The sequence below is a fragment of the Mesocricetus auratus genome, unplaced genomic scaffold, assembly GCF_017639785.1.
Source record: "Mesocricetus auratus isolate SY011 unplaced genomic scaffold, BCM_Maur_2.0 Super-Scaffold_100014, whole genome shotgun sequence".
NCBI classification, from domain to species: domain Eukaryota; kingdom Metazoa; phylum Chordata; class Mammalia; order Rodentia; family Cricetidae; genus Mesocricetus; species Mesocricetus auratus.
Genome location: NW_024429197.1, coordinates 44,136,589 through 44,151,856, shown reverse-complemented (window position 1 = coordinate 44,151,856; position 15,268 = coordinate 44,136,589).

Genomic DNA, 15,268 nt, shown 5'->3' with positions numbered 1-15,268 from the left:
GTTATGAAGTAGCAATGAAATAATTTTATGGTTGGGGGTTGCCAGAACATGAGGAACTGTGCCTTTCTAACGTGGTTCAACACAGGAAGTCAGAGAATCAGGGGTCAAACATGCCTCATGTTGCTGCAAGCCATCAAACACCTTTGGATAATGTAACTAACCTATGATGAAATTTAACAGACATCCTGGGGATATGGAACATAATAGAATCATATTATGCCTGGTGGTACAGAAGAGGCAGAGCTGGAGAAACATGTTTGCCTAGGTCTACACAAATCTTGTCAGGCAGCAAGTGATATATGAAATACTGTGGCATTGTATTTAGTTCAGGAATCCCTAAATGCCAAAAGTCAATTTGGCATTTTGAAGACACAAATAGAATTTTCTTTATTGTTTCATCATCATCATCATCATCATCATCATCATCATCATCATCATCATCTCTCTCTCCACCGAGTCCTCCAAGGCTAGCCATTCTTTTTCTTTGAAACAGGGTCTCTCTATATAGCCTTGGCTGTCCTAGAACTTATGTAGACAAGGCTGACCTCAAACTCACAGAGGTCCACCTGCCTCTGCCTCCTGAGTACTGCCCTTTTTATTTTCTGATGGGACAAATACTTTCCATAGGAAACTGAGTTGCTAGAATGAAAATACAGAAGGTTATATAGATAAGACTTCATGACACTAAGATGTTTAAATGCTGGCCCCAATTTCCTGTCTTAGAACAGTACTATTTCTAGTGTATATTGCTAGATGCTATAGATTGAATTGTATCTGCCTCAAATTTGTATGTTGAAGTCCAAACCCTGAGCATTTCAAAACACAACTGTGATTAGAGCTGAGATTACTAGAGGGATGGAAGATGGATATCACAGAGGAATCACGATCTGCAAGAGTCCACGGGTAATGAGCCAGGGGGAGATGGAGAACAGCTATCAGTAGAGGTTATGACACTCTGTAGTTTCCGCAGCTACATAAAGTAGGAAATTTTACAAAGGGGAAAAGCAAAGTGCAGGTATTTGTGGAGTCTAGAGACCACTCCCCTCCTGAGTGGAGTTCAATTTCAGTGTTTTAAAGGGCAGAATGAGAGGATGAATGGAGACAAAAGTAGCAGTGATGGACAGGTTGGGAGGGGGAGTACTGTAAGTTTCCTTTTTGTGCACTTGGTTGGAGCAATGATGCAAAGTCTGTCTATATATACATATTTATTTATATTTTAGCTTCCCCATTTTTTTGTTTTAGAAAGGGACTCACTATGTAGCCCTTGCTATGTAGAGCAGGCTGGCCTAAACTCACAGAGACATGCCTGCCTCCAGTAGTGCTGGGATTCAAAAGCGTGTGCTTCCACATGCGTGTAGAGTCGGCACCCTAGCTACTCTCTGACCCACACTCTCTGGGACCCCAGAGCAAGTGCTGTGGTGCTATATGCTGGGACCTGAGCATCAGAGAGCCTCATGGCTGTGAGAAAACTGAATCAGCACCCTGGAGTATCGAATGAGTTGAAAATTGGTAAGAACCAGCATCTATGAACTGACATAAGTTCAAAGTGTGCACACCTGGCATCGGGAAGGAACACCCAGTGGCACAGACAGCATTCACACATGATGTATGAGGGACCACCAAGGGGTCTGATCAGCATTTGTGACCTGACTGACCCATGAAGGCTGTATTTCCTATGTCTTTCATATTAAACTCCAGTACAGATAATGACCTACAGAAAGCTTGCATAGTCAACTAGTTTGGAAAACACTTGTAACACCTTCCTTTAGATAGCTATGGCCACAATGTTAGTCTAAAGGCTCAAAACAAACTCCAGCAAGAAACCCTTTCAAAATTTTTCCATTTCAAATATTAACCAGCTTTTTTTCTTACAAGGAACTAGTTCGATAAGAGCATTTGCATGTGGACTACCATGTTGACTAAGAACGCTCGGCAAGAATAGCGATGAAAATCTTAGCTACGTCAGGTTGACTTTCCAGTGGGTTTTTAGAAACTTGTGTGTGCACATGTTGTGGAGGCAGCCAGAAGAGAGTCTTGGATATCATCTTCAGAAACACTGTGCAGGTCCTTTCTCTCTTCCATCTCCTACATTCCACTCACTCCTCAATCTCTCGTTCTCTCTGTTCCTGTCTTCTCTCTCCACTGTCTCTCCTCTCCCCTCTCTGTTCTCTTTCCTGTGTCCTTCCACCTCTATCTCTCCTCTCCACCTATGATCTTTCTTCTGTCTTCCTTTCCCGCCCTCTCTTCTCTCACTTTCCTTCTTTCTCACTTGTTTCTCTCCCCTCTATCTCCTCACTCTCTCTCCCTTCTCCCTTTTCTCCCTCTTGTCTTTTCCTCCTCATTCTCCTGCTCTGTCTTCTCTCTTCCCCTCTTACCTGTCTTTCCCTTCTCCCTCTGCACTCTGTCATCTCTCTCTTCTCTTCCCTCTCTCTCTTTTGCCAATCCTCTCTCCCATTTTTCCTTTCTCTCTCTTCTTTTGTTCTTATTCCTCTCTCTCCAATCTCATTCTTCTCTCTCTACCCTTACCCCACCCCTTCTCTTACCCCCACTTTCTTCACTCTTTCTTACATGTCACTCTCCCCTTTCTCTATGTCCTACCTCTCCTCGTCTCTCTTCTCCAACTTTCCTCTCTCCTCCACCTCTCGCCTGTCTTTTTCTCCCCTCTCTATCATCTCTCCTCTCTTACGCATCTCTCCCCCCTTCTCCCCCTCCCCCTTCCATCCTGCCATCACTTTCTCACCTTTATCTCACATCTCCTTCCCCTACATCCTCCTTCCTCTCCAACTCTTGCTCTCTCCTATGTCTCCCCTTTCTCCTCACTCTCTCACTTTCTGCCCTCTCTGTGCTCTCTTCTCCTTCCCCTATCTCTCACATATACTCTTGCCTCTCTCTTCCTTCAATCCCCCATGTTCTCCTCCTTCCCTCTACTCCATTCTCCTGCCTCACACTCCTCTTTCACCTCCTACTGTGTTCTCTGTTATCTTTCTCTACCCTTACCCTCACCCCTTCTCTCTTTCCCTTCTCTCTCCTTTCTGTTTCAGTCCTCACACTTATATCTCACTTTCCCTGCCCTGTTTCTGTCTCCTCTCCTTTCTTTACTGTCTCTATCCTCTTTCTCCACTCTCTCCTCCTCTCTCCTATGTCTCCCCCTCTTGTTTCCCCTCTCCCTGTTACATTGTTATCTCTTCTCTCTCTTTCATCTGTATTGCTTCTCTCTCTCTCTGTGTGTCTCTCTCTCTCCATCATTAACAACATAGCAGAAAGATGCACCTGTATAGATGTACAAATACCTTAAGTAGAACAGCAGGTCACATTTTTTTGAATAGTGCAGTTTACTGGGATACACAAGTACATGGTGCAAATAGAGGTTATTGTACAGCAGCAATAATGAGAAAGAAAGACAGAAGGAAGAGAGGAGAGGGAGAACAGGAGAGTGAGGAAAATCATAGAGGAGAGAGAACACAGAGGGGATGGTGAGAGAGGAGAGAGTGATGTGGGAGTGAGGGACAGAGACATAAGATGGAGGGAAGGGGAAAGAGAAGGGGAGAGAGACAAATGAGAGAGAAAATGAGGGAGAGGAGACAGGGAGAGAAGGATAGGAGAGAGGGTGAGAGGAAGTGAAGATAGAAGACATGAATTAAGAAGAGAAAGGGGAGTGAGAGACAAGACGGAGGGGAGTGAGAGAGGAAAAAGAGAGGAGAGACTAAGGAGAAGTGAGGGAGATTGTTGGAGGAGCATAGAAAGGGTGGCGAGACAGAGGAGAGAAGACAGACACCAGGGAGATAGAGACAGATGAGGGGAGGAGAGAAAGAGGGAGAGGATAGAGTTATGAGAGAGATGATGAAAAGAAGTGAGGGAGATGAAGGAAAGAAATGGGCAATAAAGGTAAGGATGGAGAGAATGGAGAGAATGAAAGAGAGCAAGAAGGTAGAGCAGAGAAGGGAGAGATCTAGAAGGCAGGGAGAGAGGCACTTCCAGCATTCTAAACTGGGAGCACAGAATCTGGGTACAGAATCCTGCATGGGTACAGAATCCACTACAATTAGAGGAGTAAGAGCTCTGCTGCAGTGTCACACGAATGTTCAGACCTGTACAAGTACATCCATCTACTCCGTTACTAGTGCACATGTAGTAAGGAATTTTGTACATAGGAATTTTGCAGAGATTCCATCCTGATGTGCTTTTGTCATAGACCCACACACGGCACTCAATTAGAACATGAGAGTGACGTGATATACTAGGATATCCTTGTGTGCTCCTGTCTGGTGTTCCCATGAGTCGTGATGGTCTACAGCCATGAATGTCTGTGCTCTTACGTTTGTATGCTTTCTCTCATAGTACTCTGTGAGTGACACATTTGTGTACAACCACTCTTGTTGCTGTACCTTCATTGTGCTATGTGCTTGACCATCCCCATGAGTTTCTCTATTCCTAAAGATGTGTGTGCGACTGTTCAGGCACGTTCTGAGCTCTGCAAGTATACTCAACTGCTTCGTTGTAAAAACACATCAGTATACAGCTAAAGTCATTGTACGTCAGCATTTGGAAAGATGCCATTATGTAGTGCATTGGTATTGGATAAGTGTGCAGTGATCTACTAGCATGCGGTTGGCATGTGAGGATGTCCTTGTGCGCTCTTGTCTACCAGTATAGCCGCACACATAGAAATACATGTAAAGCAACACACATGGACTGAAATAGTACAAAAATCAACAATGCTTTTTCTTGTAAACTCAAACGCAATACACAGATGACTTAGTACGGCTGCACACCAATGCAGTGTAACGGAAATGTACATGAACATAGTACTACAACAAGATTTATTGACATACTGCATCAGTACTCACAGGAACAAGTAGGTTATTGCGTTCTGATGTGCTAGTAAATACACGGACACACTGATGGCCATCCATGTAAACTGCTTTTCTGCTCTTGTACTTCAATATTCATGTGAACCTCTACAATATTATCATGTGCACTGCCTTCTTGTAAGTCTATGGTCAGTGTTTGTTGCAACAGATCTGTGTGTGGTGCATTAGTGCTGTAACCATTTTGCTGTATCATTACTTCCATTTCCACTGTGTCCATTCTGGTATAGTCCGTGCTCTAATCCTGAAACAGATGTGCTGTTGTCCTAGTTAAGGCATGTTCTGGGCCTTACAAGTACATCCATCTTTGTGGTACATGCACATCAGTTTACATTGCAGCAGAAGTATATCAATTTGGGCAAAGACTCCATTGTGCGGTGCTTTAGTATTAGATGTGTGTGTGTGTGTGTGTGTGTGTGTGTGTGTGTGCTACTCTACTAGTACATTCATGCCAGTGATATGTTAATATGTTCCTGTGTGCTCCTGCCTAGTACTTCCCTGAGTACCGATTCATTAATCCACGAACCCTGCTGTAGTATTATATTCACCTGTGTGTATTCTGACACCCATGTGTGCTTCTTTTCAAGAATGTGTGATCATTCCTGTAGCAATGAATCCATGTACACACCTTTACTGGTATTCCCATGTGTGCTGCTATACTATTACACATGCGTGGACCGCTACTCAGGGACCTCCGTGTGTTCTGGTCTGGTAAATACAAGGACACACTGATACTAGGGCAGCTGTGAGCATTGCTCTACTCCTATGCTATTCCACCAGTGTCCAGGTGTGCTGCTGTAATAAGCTGTCCATGTGTGCTGCTGACCAGTAAGCCTATGGTCACGGCAGCTACAGCGCATTTCTGTGCATTGCCTCAGCAGCACAGCCGTTTTTGCTGCTTCATTTACACTCTGTGCTTCTCCCATCACGCTTTGCCAATCCATCCCTAGATGTGTGCACTGTGATTCCATGCCAGGCATGTGCAGAGCTGCACCGGTACATCTGTCTGCTTCACGGTAAAGGCACAGCACTTTATGCTGCGGTAGCAGGACATCAGTTATTGCGAAGATGCCATGGTGCAGGCTCCACATATATTCTATGAGTGTGCACTGCTCTACCTGCAAACTCACGTGCAGAGATGGCAATGCATATCCTTGTGTGTTCCTGGTAGTATGTCTACCAGTGTTTATCTTGTACACTGGTGAGCACTGCTGTATTCTTATGTGTCTCTGTGATGGTGCATCTATGTACTGCTTTACAAGAACGTGTGTGATCATTCCTTTAATATTAGAACCATATGCAACCTGTATTTGTATTTCTAGGTATACTACTGTACTAATACTCCCACATGGATAGGAGTTCACAGGCATCCATGTGTTCTGATGTGCCAGTAAAAACATGCACATACTGATCCTGGGACATCAGTGTGCTTTGGTTTGCTTCTACACTAGTGCTTCAATGTCCAGGTAAACTGTGATAATAATATCCTCACGTACTCGGCTTCCCATTAAACCTACGATAACTTCTGTTACAGAAACCCTCTTCGCAGTGAGACAGTAACACAACCGTTCTTGCTGCTGTACCATTACATCCATCTGCACCCTCCCTCTCCATCCCCCCACCCCGCCCTTTCTAGGTTCCCTACAATTCTCTTTCTCCTCTCCCCTTATCTCTCTCTCTCTCTCTCTCTCTCTCTCTCTCTCTCTCTCTCTCCATTCTTTCACTTATGCTCTCTTCTTTTTCTTTCTCTACCATTCATTCCCTGACCCAACGTTTTGCCTTTCAATCAATTCAAATGTCACAGAGACCACATATGTCATAAAGAAGCCTTGTCTTAGAACAGGCCAGAGCTTTCTCCTAGGGTGCTGGCAAAGGCCCCTCTGGTCACCATGAGTAGGTGGCCCTTCTGGTGGACTTCAGGTGTTTCTCTGTTGCAAAGTTGTTGGGATTTACTCTGGAAGCTACCTTTTTTCTTTTCCTTGGTGCCTTTCCAATTCAGTATTTAAAATAAAAATGAAATAAGATATCCATCTTAAAATAAACAATGCTACATTAAAATACTAGGCAATTTGGTAAAAAGGCAAAATTAGAAGTGTATTTTTTCAACTTCCATGATTAAAAGTCACATTATAAACAGGAATAAAACAAATTTCCTGTCAAATACAGACCTGTTTTTCAAATTAAAGATGCCAAAGTACCTGCCCCCAGCTATGGAGATTCTTACTTGTACAAATAAAGCTTGTCTGAAGATCAGAAGATGGAGCTTGCCACTAGCTAACCATAGAGGTCTGGAGGTCTGCACAGATAGACAGGAAGTGAGATGGCTGAGAGGAGAGAGAATATAAGTGGGAAGAAACAGGAACTCACTCTCTTTTCCACTTGGAAGCTAATGAGGTAAAGGTGGCTTTGGCTTGCTCCTTCTGTTCTCTGATTTCTCAGCATTTTCCTCTATATCTGACTTGAGGTTTTTATTCTTTAGACCAATTAAGACCATTTACCAGCCGGGCGTTGGTGACGCACGCCTTTAATCCCAGCACTGGGGAGGCAGAGGCAGGCTGATCTCTGTGAGTTCGAGGCCAGCCTGGTTTACAGAGGGAGCTCCAGGACAGCCTCCAAAACAATACAGAGAAACTCCGTCTTGAGAATCCAAAAAAAAAAAAAAAAACACCATTTATACCCAGTGGGTCAGAAAAGCTGAAGAGGAGGCATGGAGTTGGCGAAATACTAGACAGATACACAGACCCACATGGGACTTAATGCTTCATTTGTTTTTTCTCTCCCTGCTCCTGCTCTGCTCTGCTCTTCCACCCTGCTGTTTTCCTTCTTGCTCCCTTATTCTCTTCTTCTGCATCTTCCTTGATGTTTTCCTTGTACTTTTTCACTCATGTTTTCCTTCTACTTCCCTTATTTTTCATTTATTCTTTTTATACCTCCCAAGACAAAAAAAATCTACACAAGAAAAGATTACCTCACAACCACAAGTTGCATATTTTCCAAAAAGAAATTAAAATCTTTATACAGGAAAAATCACATTATGACCACAAGTTACATGTTTTTCTTAGAAGACAACAAGTAGTTAAACATTTTTTGTATTAATTTTCTTCACCCAAAAGTAATGATTTTTTTTACAACCTCAAAGTTTTAAGCAAGCCAAGTATATTTCTGTCAATTCCTTTTGTACTGACAAGCAGCTATTTGCAGTTACAAAGGATCAATTGTTTTATTATTTATCTCAAAAAGTAATCTTACAAAAGATCTTAAAAGAATCACAAATCTAAACACACACACACACACACACACACACACACAAAATCAGTCATTTCTACCTTAAGTCCTCAGAGTGCACACCCACTGATCAACAAATTTTTATTAAATCATACTAGGAAGCTGAGGGCAAAAATGGATACAAGAAATTATCACTTTTGATCACCAACCCATCTTAACCTTTACTAACAATCTACATCTCTAAATTCTTTTTAAGGGTGGTGGTTGAATCATTAATCTACTCCAGCAGCCATGCTTGGAAAAATCTATCACTATTATGATAAGTACCAGCGATACCGCTACAAACCCCCTTAGTTTTCATCCAATTCATGGATTATGAGGGATGTGGTGTCTACAAGGGCAATAAGCAGAGCTTTGTTCAATAAAAGCATGAGGTTCTCAGGAAACATAGTCCTCAGGGCTCGGCTTCTCCAAGGGTCACCCAATTTAATTATGATAACTGATGGACTGTTTACCATGAGTTCCAAAACCACTTGCTGTTCCTCTCAGATGACCCTTGACATAAACATATTTGCCTTTCTCTTTTTCAGACTACCAAAAACATACTTACAAAAAAAAAACACCAAAAACCAGAAAAGCATCAAGAACCAACACATCTTACTGCCAATACCAAACCAACCAACCAAACAACAAAAAACCCACAAGTGTGGATGCCTGTAACTACAGCACTTCCTTAAATGCCCAAGGAAACAGGATCATGGGGGCAGGTTACTCCCAGGCACATGGTGAGAACTTGTTTCAGTAAAACTAGTCTGGGGGCTAGAGAGATGGCTAAGCAGTTAAGAACACTGCCTACCGAGGACCCTGGTTTTATTCCCAGTTTCCACACGGAGATTAGCAATCACGTGTAACTCCAGTTCCAGAAGACCAAATGATCTCTTCTGGCCTCTTTGGGTACCAATCACACACATGGTACACACACATACATGCAGGTAAAACACCCATACACATAAAATAGAAATAAGTCTGAAAAATGGAAAACAAGAAACATACCAACAGAAAACGTCTGGAGTAGTTCTTCAGTTGGCAAAGGACTTAACTGTAGAGGAATGAGAACCTGAGTCTGGATCCACAGTACATCTAGAAAAAAAACTGTGTTGTGGCACTCGTCTGTAGTTAGTGACAGGGAAGCAAAGACAGGTGGATCCCTGGGCCTTGATTCAGTCTAACTGAATTGGCAAGTGCCAGGTTCAGAGATTCTATCTCACAAAGAAAAAAGGTGAAGAGTTGTAACATGAAAAATAAATGACCCAAAGACTGATATTTGGGGTTCGACCTGAAGACCAGGGAAGCAAAGCAGCTGGCCACTAGTTCTCACATCTAGCTCAGGCTGAAAAGGCTGATCCACACATGAGCTCTTCACCAAGTCTCAAACTGCTGCTTCTCCTCAATGTGGCTGGAGAACAAATGAATCTCTGAGATCTAACTTCTGTCTTATATACTTCCCTAATGTTGGGATTAAAGGTGTTAATTACAATTCTCTTTTAGACTGATTCAATCTTGTGTAGATCTGGGTGGTCTTGGACTCACAGAGATCTTCTACCTCTTAATCCTGAGTCCTAGGATTAACGGTGTGCACCACCACCTCCTAGCTTCTGACTACTGGGATTAAAGGTGTATGTATGCCTGGCTTCTATGGCCTGTGGTTGACTTTGCGTTTCTGAATCCTCAGGCAAGCTTTAATAAATCATAAACAATATATCACCACAAAGAGTAACTGAAAAAGAAACACGACTTCCGACCTACATACACTTATATGTACACACACACACACACACACACACACACACACACTTCCATGATTCCATTACTATTTTGATACTTCAACATGTGCTTCCAATATTTTTTCTGTATTAACATAGTATATTTCAGATCTGACATAACTCATTTTATCTTTCTTTGACTCTATAGGATATTCATAGTATTTGTGTGCAAGTAATTGTTGTGGAACATTATTTTAACTGTGTAAAGGTGTGCTACATTTGCTTCTGCTGCCTTTGTTAATAATGCAAAGATGTGTTACATTTGTTTTATTAAATAAAATTAACCTGGGGTCAAGAGGCTGAGTCAACTAGCCGACAGGGAGCGGTAGGGAGGAACTCAGTGTAGCCAGGGCTGTTCAGTAGGATAGCCCTTTGTTCCCAGGGGACAAGAACAAGGAGAGAAGGTTGACTGCTGTATATTCATGCTCTCTGAGCCAGCAGAATTTCACCTCTACCTTTGAATCCTGAGTTCTACAGAAGGATATAGATTTAGATAAAGTTTCTGTTAGAGCTGGTGCCTGAGGGAACAGAATTCCAGCCAGGCTGCATCCCCCGCCTGTGTGTCCACACCACTGCTGGGAGCTGTGGAGTGGCGATTGCAGATGGAACAGCAGTTGCTTAAGGTGTAGCCACTGTAGTAAATGCCAAACAATATTTGGTGATCCAACACATGGTATGACCACATGGGAGGAGGGGTCATGCCAGCCAGCTCTACGGCATTTGCCATCTTGGCCTCTCCACACAAGTAGTAGGCAGCCACTTGCCTGGAGAGTTCAACAGAATTGATGAGAGACATGGGAAATTCTTTAGGAGAGTAGGAGAAAATGAAACAATATTGAAAAGAACTTCCTTTCTCCATGTTAAGAATGAGGAACATAATGCAGGGTACAAGGACCCTATATACTGCTACTTTAGATGGCTTGAAGTTAGACGCAGAATGTGAGAAGATAAGTAATTTAACTGATGCTGATATAATACTGATAAGGACTATCAGTATGCTAATTAATATCTTATCAATAATAGTCCTAGTGGTTTTTTGTGCTCAATATGACAAATTGATTAATAGGATATAGGCTTTGGAAAGATTTATTAATGAAAAAAGAAAAGTGCTCAGACACAGACAGCAGAATTTGCCACATCATTGCACTGTAAAACTGGAGAGGAACGGCCTAAGATTATTAGAACACCTATATTAACATATCCCGTTACTGTTCAGCAATCACCACCAGATGATATGTATCCCCTAGGCTATGCAGAAGTTAACTGTAATCCTGTAGATATGTTAGACTTACAGAGATTTAAGGAAGCAGTTTTTTTCATATGGCATGTATTCACCTTTGGAAAAACAGATGATACATTCATTGGCAACTAGGAACAGAATCTTTCCATAAGAAGGATTTAGTTATAGCAGTATTGGAAACTGGTCCTCAGTTACAATGGAGAACCTGGTGGAGAGAGAAAGTTAGGGCCCTGGAACAATGAGGTAGGGCTAAAGATCATGGGATTTCCTAAGATCGAACCAAGTCTTCACTGATTTTTTTTTTTGTTTCACAAAGATTCACTTCAGCTGTAAATAGTAAATCAAATGTTATCAGACCCAGAAGTTAGATAAATATTAATCTAAATATGAATCTTTGGCTTTTGAAAATGCTAATTTAGAATGCAAAAGGGTGATTAGGCCTTTAAAGGCAAGAGCAGTACCCACAGAAGAATGGATCAGAGATACAACTGACATTGGACCTAACCCTTCTAATGATACTTGGAGAGTAGCACTGATACCTAAAAATATTAAGAAAAAATAAAAATGCTCAATATCTTAATTGGGGTATATAATTTCTGAAATGGTTTCCATCTGTTGCAAAGAGAAATTTCCTTTTGAGAGGAAAGGACTACATCTATCTGTGGGCATTCCTTATATTTATTCTTTTATTTAGAGTTTAAATATTTAGTGTGTAGTTGGGGATTAAACTGGTTTAGTAAAGTGGCAATTCTCTTTCAAGACCCATGACTTCACTAAACCTGGGTGTTTAGCTAGGTTTATAGTACCAGGCACGATTCCCCTCAGTTTAGCAGATCTTTTTTTATCATTTTTTATTTTAATTTTAAATAGCTTGTTTTACATGTCAATCCCAGTTCCCTCTCCCTCCCCTCCTCCTGCACTCCCCCCCCAGCCTCCCACCCTATTGCCAATTCCTTCCACATAGGGGATATCTAGAGCCTGTCATTTCACTCAGGGTAGGGTTCAGGCACTCCCCTAAGAGTCCAGGCTGAGAGAGCATCCCTCTTTGTGCTATGGGCACATGATGACTGTTTGTATTCCAGGGATAAACACTGATTCACTGCTCAGGGCCCCATAGGTTGCGCAGGCCTTCTCACTGACACTCACATTTGGGGGGTCCAGATCAGTCCCATGCTGGCCTCCCCGCTGTCAGTCTGAGGTCCAAGAGCTCTCCCCTGTTCAGATCAGCTGTCTCTGCTGGTTTTGCCAGCCCATTCTTTGCCAATTTGCTCATCACTCCTCTCTCTGCCACTGGGTTCCTTGGGTTCAGTTCAGTGCTTAACTGTGGGTGTTTGCCTCTGATTCCATCAGTCACTGGATGAAGGCTCCCGGATGGTTATAGACATCAAGTTCATTATCAGGAATGGGCATTCAAGGTAGTCTCTCCACTATTGCTTAGCTTGCCAATTGGTGTTATCCCTTTAGATCACTAGGGGTCACTCTGTTGCCTGATCTGTCTTCTAACCTATGATTCCCTCTTCCCCCTATTCTACCCCTACCCACTCAAACTTCCTGTTCCCCCATGACCTACTCTCTCTTCCTCTTCTCCCCCTCTTCTTCCCAGCTCACACTCCCCCCCACCCCTCGCCGTGTTCCCCATCCATCTTAAGTTCAATTCAAAAGCTATTGGTTACTGCCAAAGTATACATGACACTACCGCATTCTTAGGGTTACCATACCAAAAATTAAAAAATATTTATTCGCAATTTGTATCACTTCTTTTGAAAATATCCTGTTCAGCTTCTCAGCACATTTTTCAGTTGGGTTGTTTGTTTTCCTGTTTAGACCCTTGAGTTCTTTGTATATTCCAAACATTCTTCTGTATGCCTGGCAAGGATTTTCTCCCATTCTATAGTATTGGGGTATGAATTAAGGTTATGTGAGGATAGAATTAACTTTTTCACAGGCATGAGAACATCCAATGCTGACATTTTTTTTAAAGATGGGAGTTTGGAATGCCAACAAATGTGAGAAACATGATGGGGAAAGCCTGAGATCGCTCCGATTTCTAGAATAGTTAGGGTAAGTGATCTTCCCATAATGAAGACATTTTTCTGAAGGAAAATACCATTGTTGTGCTTCATATAACCTTTAATAGGTTTGTCTGTGAAGCAGGCTTCTCTGCACTCAAGTACTCAGCTACCCTGAGCCCCTAGTTTCCCTTTCCAGTTCTCTGGCAGTAATCAGGAGAGACAAACTGGTCAATCTCATTTACACCATGTTCTCTCTCTCTGTGGTGTTTAAAACAGGATTTGTCTGTATAACAGTCCTGGTCATTCTGGAACTCCCTTTGTAGACCAGGTTGGCTTCAACTCACAGAGATCCACCTGACTCCGCCACCCAAGTGCTTGGATTAAAGGCATACACCACCACCCAGCTATATCCTCCCTCCCTCCCTCCCTCCCTCCCTCCCTCCCTCCCTCCCTCCCTCTCTCTCTCTCTCTGGTTTTTTGAGACAGGGCTTCTCTGTATTGCTTTGGAGGTTGTCCTGGAACTCGCTCTGGAGACCAGGCTAGCCTCGAACTCACAGAGATCTGCCTACCTCTGCCGCCCGAGTGCTGGGATTAAAGGCAAGAGCCACCAATGCCCGGCATACTCTGTCTCTTTACTCAACTTATTTCCTTTGTTGTACAGAAACTTTTGAATTCCATCAGATCCTACTTGTTGACAGTTGGCTGTATTTCCTGAGTGCCTTAAGTCCTATTCAGAAAGTTCTTACCTATACCCAGATCTTTAAAAACCACTTATTAATCTATTTCATATGCATGCTGTATGTGCACACATGCCACAGCACATATGTGGAAGTCAGTTCTCTGCTACCTTGTGGGTTTTATGGGTTGAACTTAGATCATCAGGCTTAGAGTCAGACACCGTTGTCTTGTTGGCCCCCTCTGCCTATATCTTGAAGTGCTTTTCCTACTTTACATATAAAATTTATGTTTCACATAACCTTATACATATTTATAGTCTAAAGCTAATCTTGTTTGGTATTTTAGTATGCCTCGATTTTAAGTGTGGCTAATCATATGACCTGTGTTATGCTGGGGTTCAAAATATTCCAGATTTTTGGAACTTCTCAAATTTCTGATGTGCAGCCTTGCATTTGTAAAGTGTTTAAATCAACTGCCTGGCGATTCCTGAGACTTCATCCTTCTTCTTCCCAGCATCCGTCTAGTCTGGCTCTCTTGCCCAATCTCTTCCTGCCTATCTATAGGCCAGTCAGCTCTTTATAAACAATGAGAGTAAGACATATTTACAGTGTACAAAGATTGTTCCACAGCAGATCTCCATTCCCATTAAAAGGGACAAACAACTAAATTGTGTTGCATTTGTGTATGAAGTGATTTTAGGATGGATAAATCAAATTATCACCATGGAAAAAATCTATGTCACTGATGGGCAAACACTGTAGCTCAGGCTCCAGGAAAGCAAACCTTTAAACTCAAAGAACCCTATGCGACAAGTTCACCGGGTATTCTTGGGAACACTTGTGAGAGCCTGGGAGGCAGGACTGACTGGACACAGAAAAAACAGAACATGTGCCACATCTCAGATGTCTTTTCTAAACTGTTCTAGAGTACGGAAGGGCTCTAAGCATCTGTGTTTTATGTTCCTCAGTAACTGGATGGCTTGCCCCATGGGAAGAGTCATGACCTGGTGCATGTAGCATGATAAATAAAAGACCCAGAGACTGATATTGGGCTTCAAGTTGAAGATCAGAGAAGCAAAGCAGCCAGCAGATCTTACCTCTCCCTCAGCTCAGGCCAAGGGGCTGATCCTCAAACTGCTCCTGACTTCGGTGCTCCTCAGCTTCACTCAGTCTGCTATGCTCTCCTCAACATGGCTAGAGACTAATCCTGAGACTGACTACTGAAGATCCTATCTTTTATACCTCTCTAGCGCTGGGAGTAAAAGGCGTGAGATCTCAGTGCTGAGATCTCCTTTGTGTGAGCTGTTTCTTTTAGGATTGGATTCATTTCCTGTAGTCAGTTTGGCCTTGAACTAACAGAGATCTACCTCTTTCCCCCCTCTCAATATGTTTTTATTTAAATTAGAAACATGAATGCTTCACA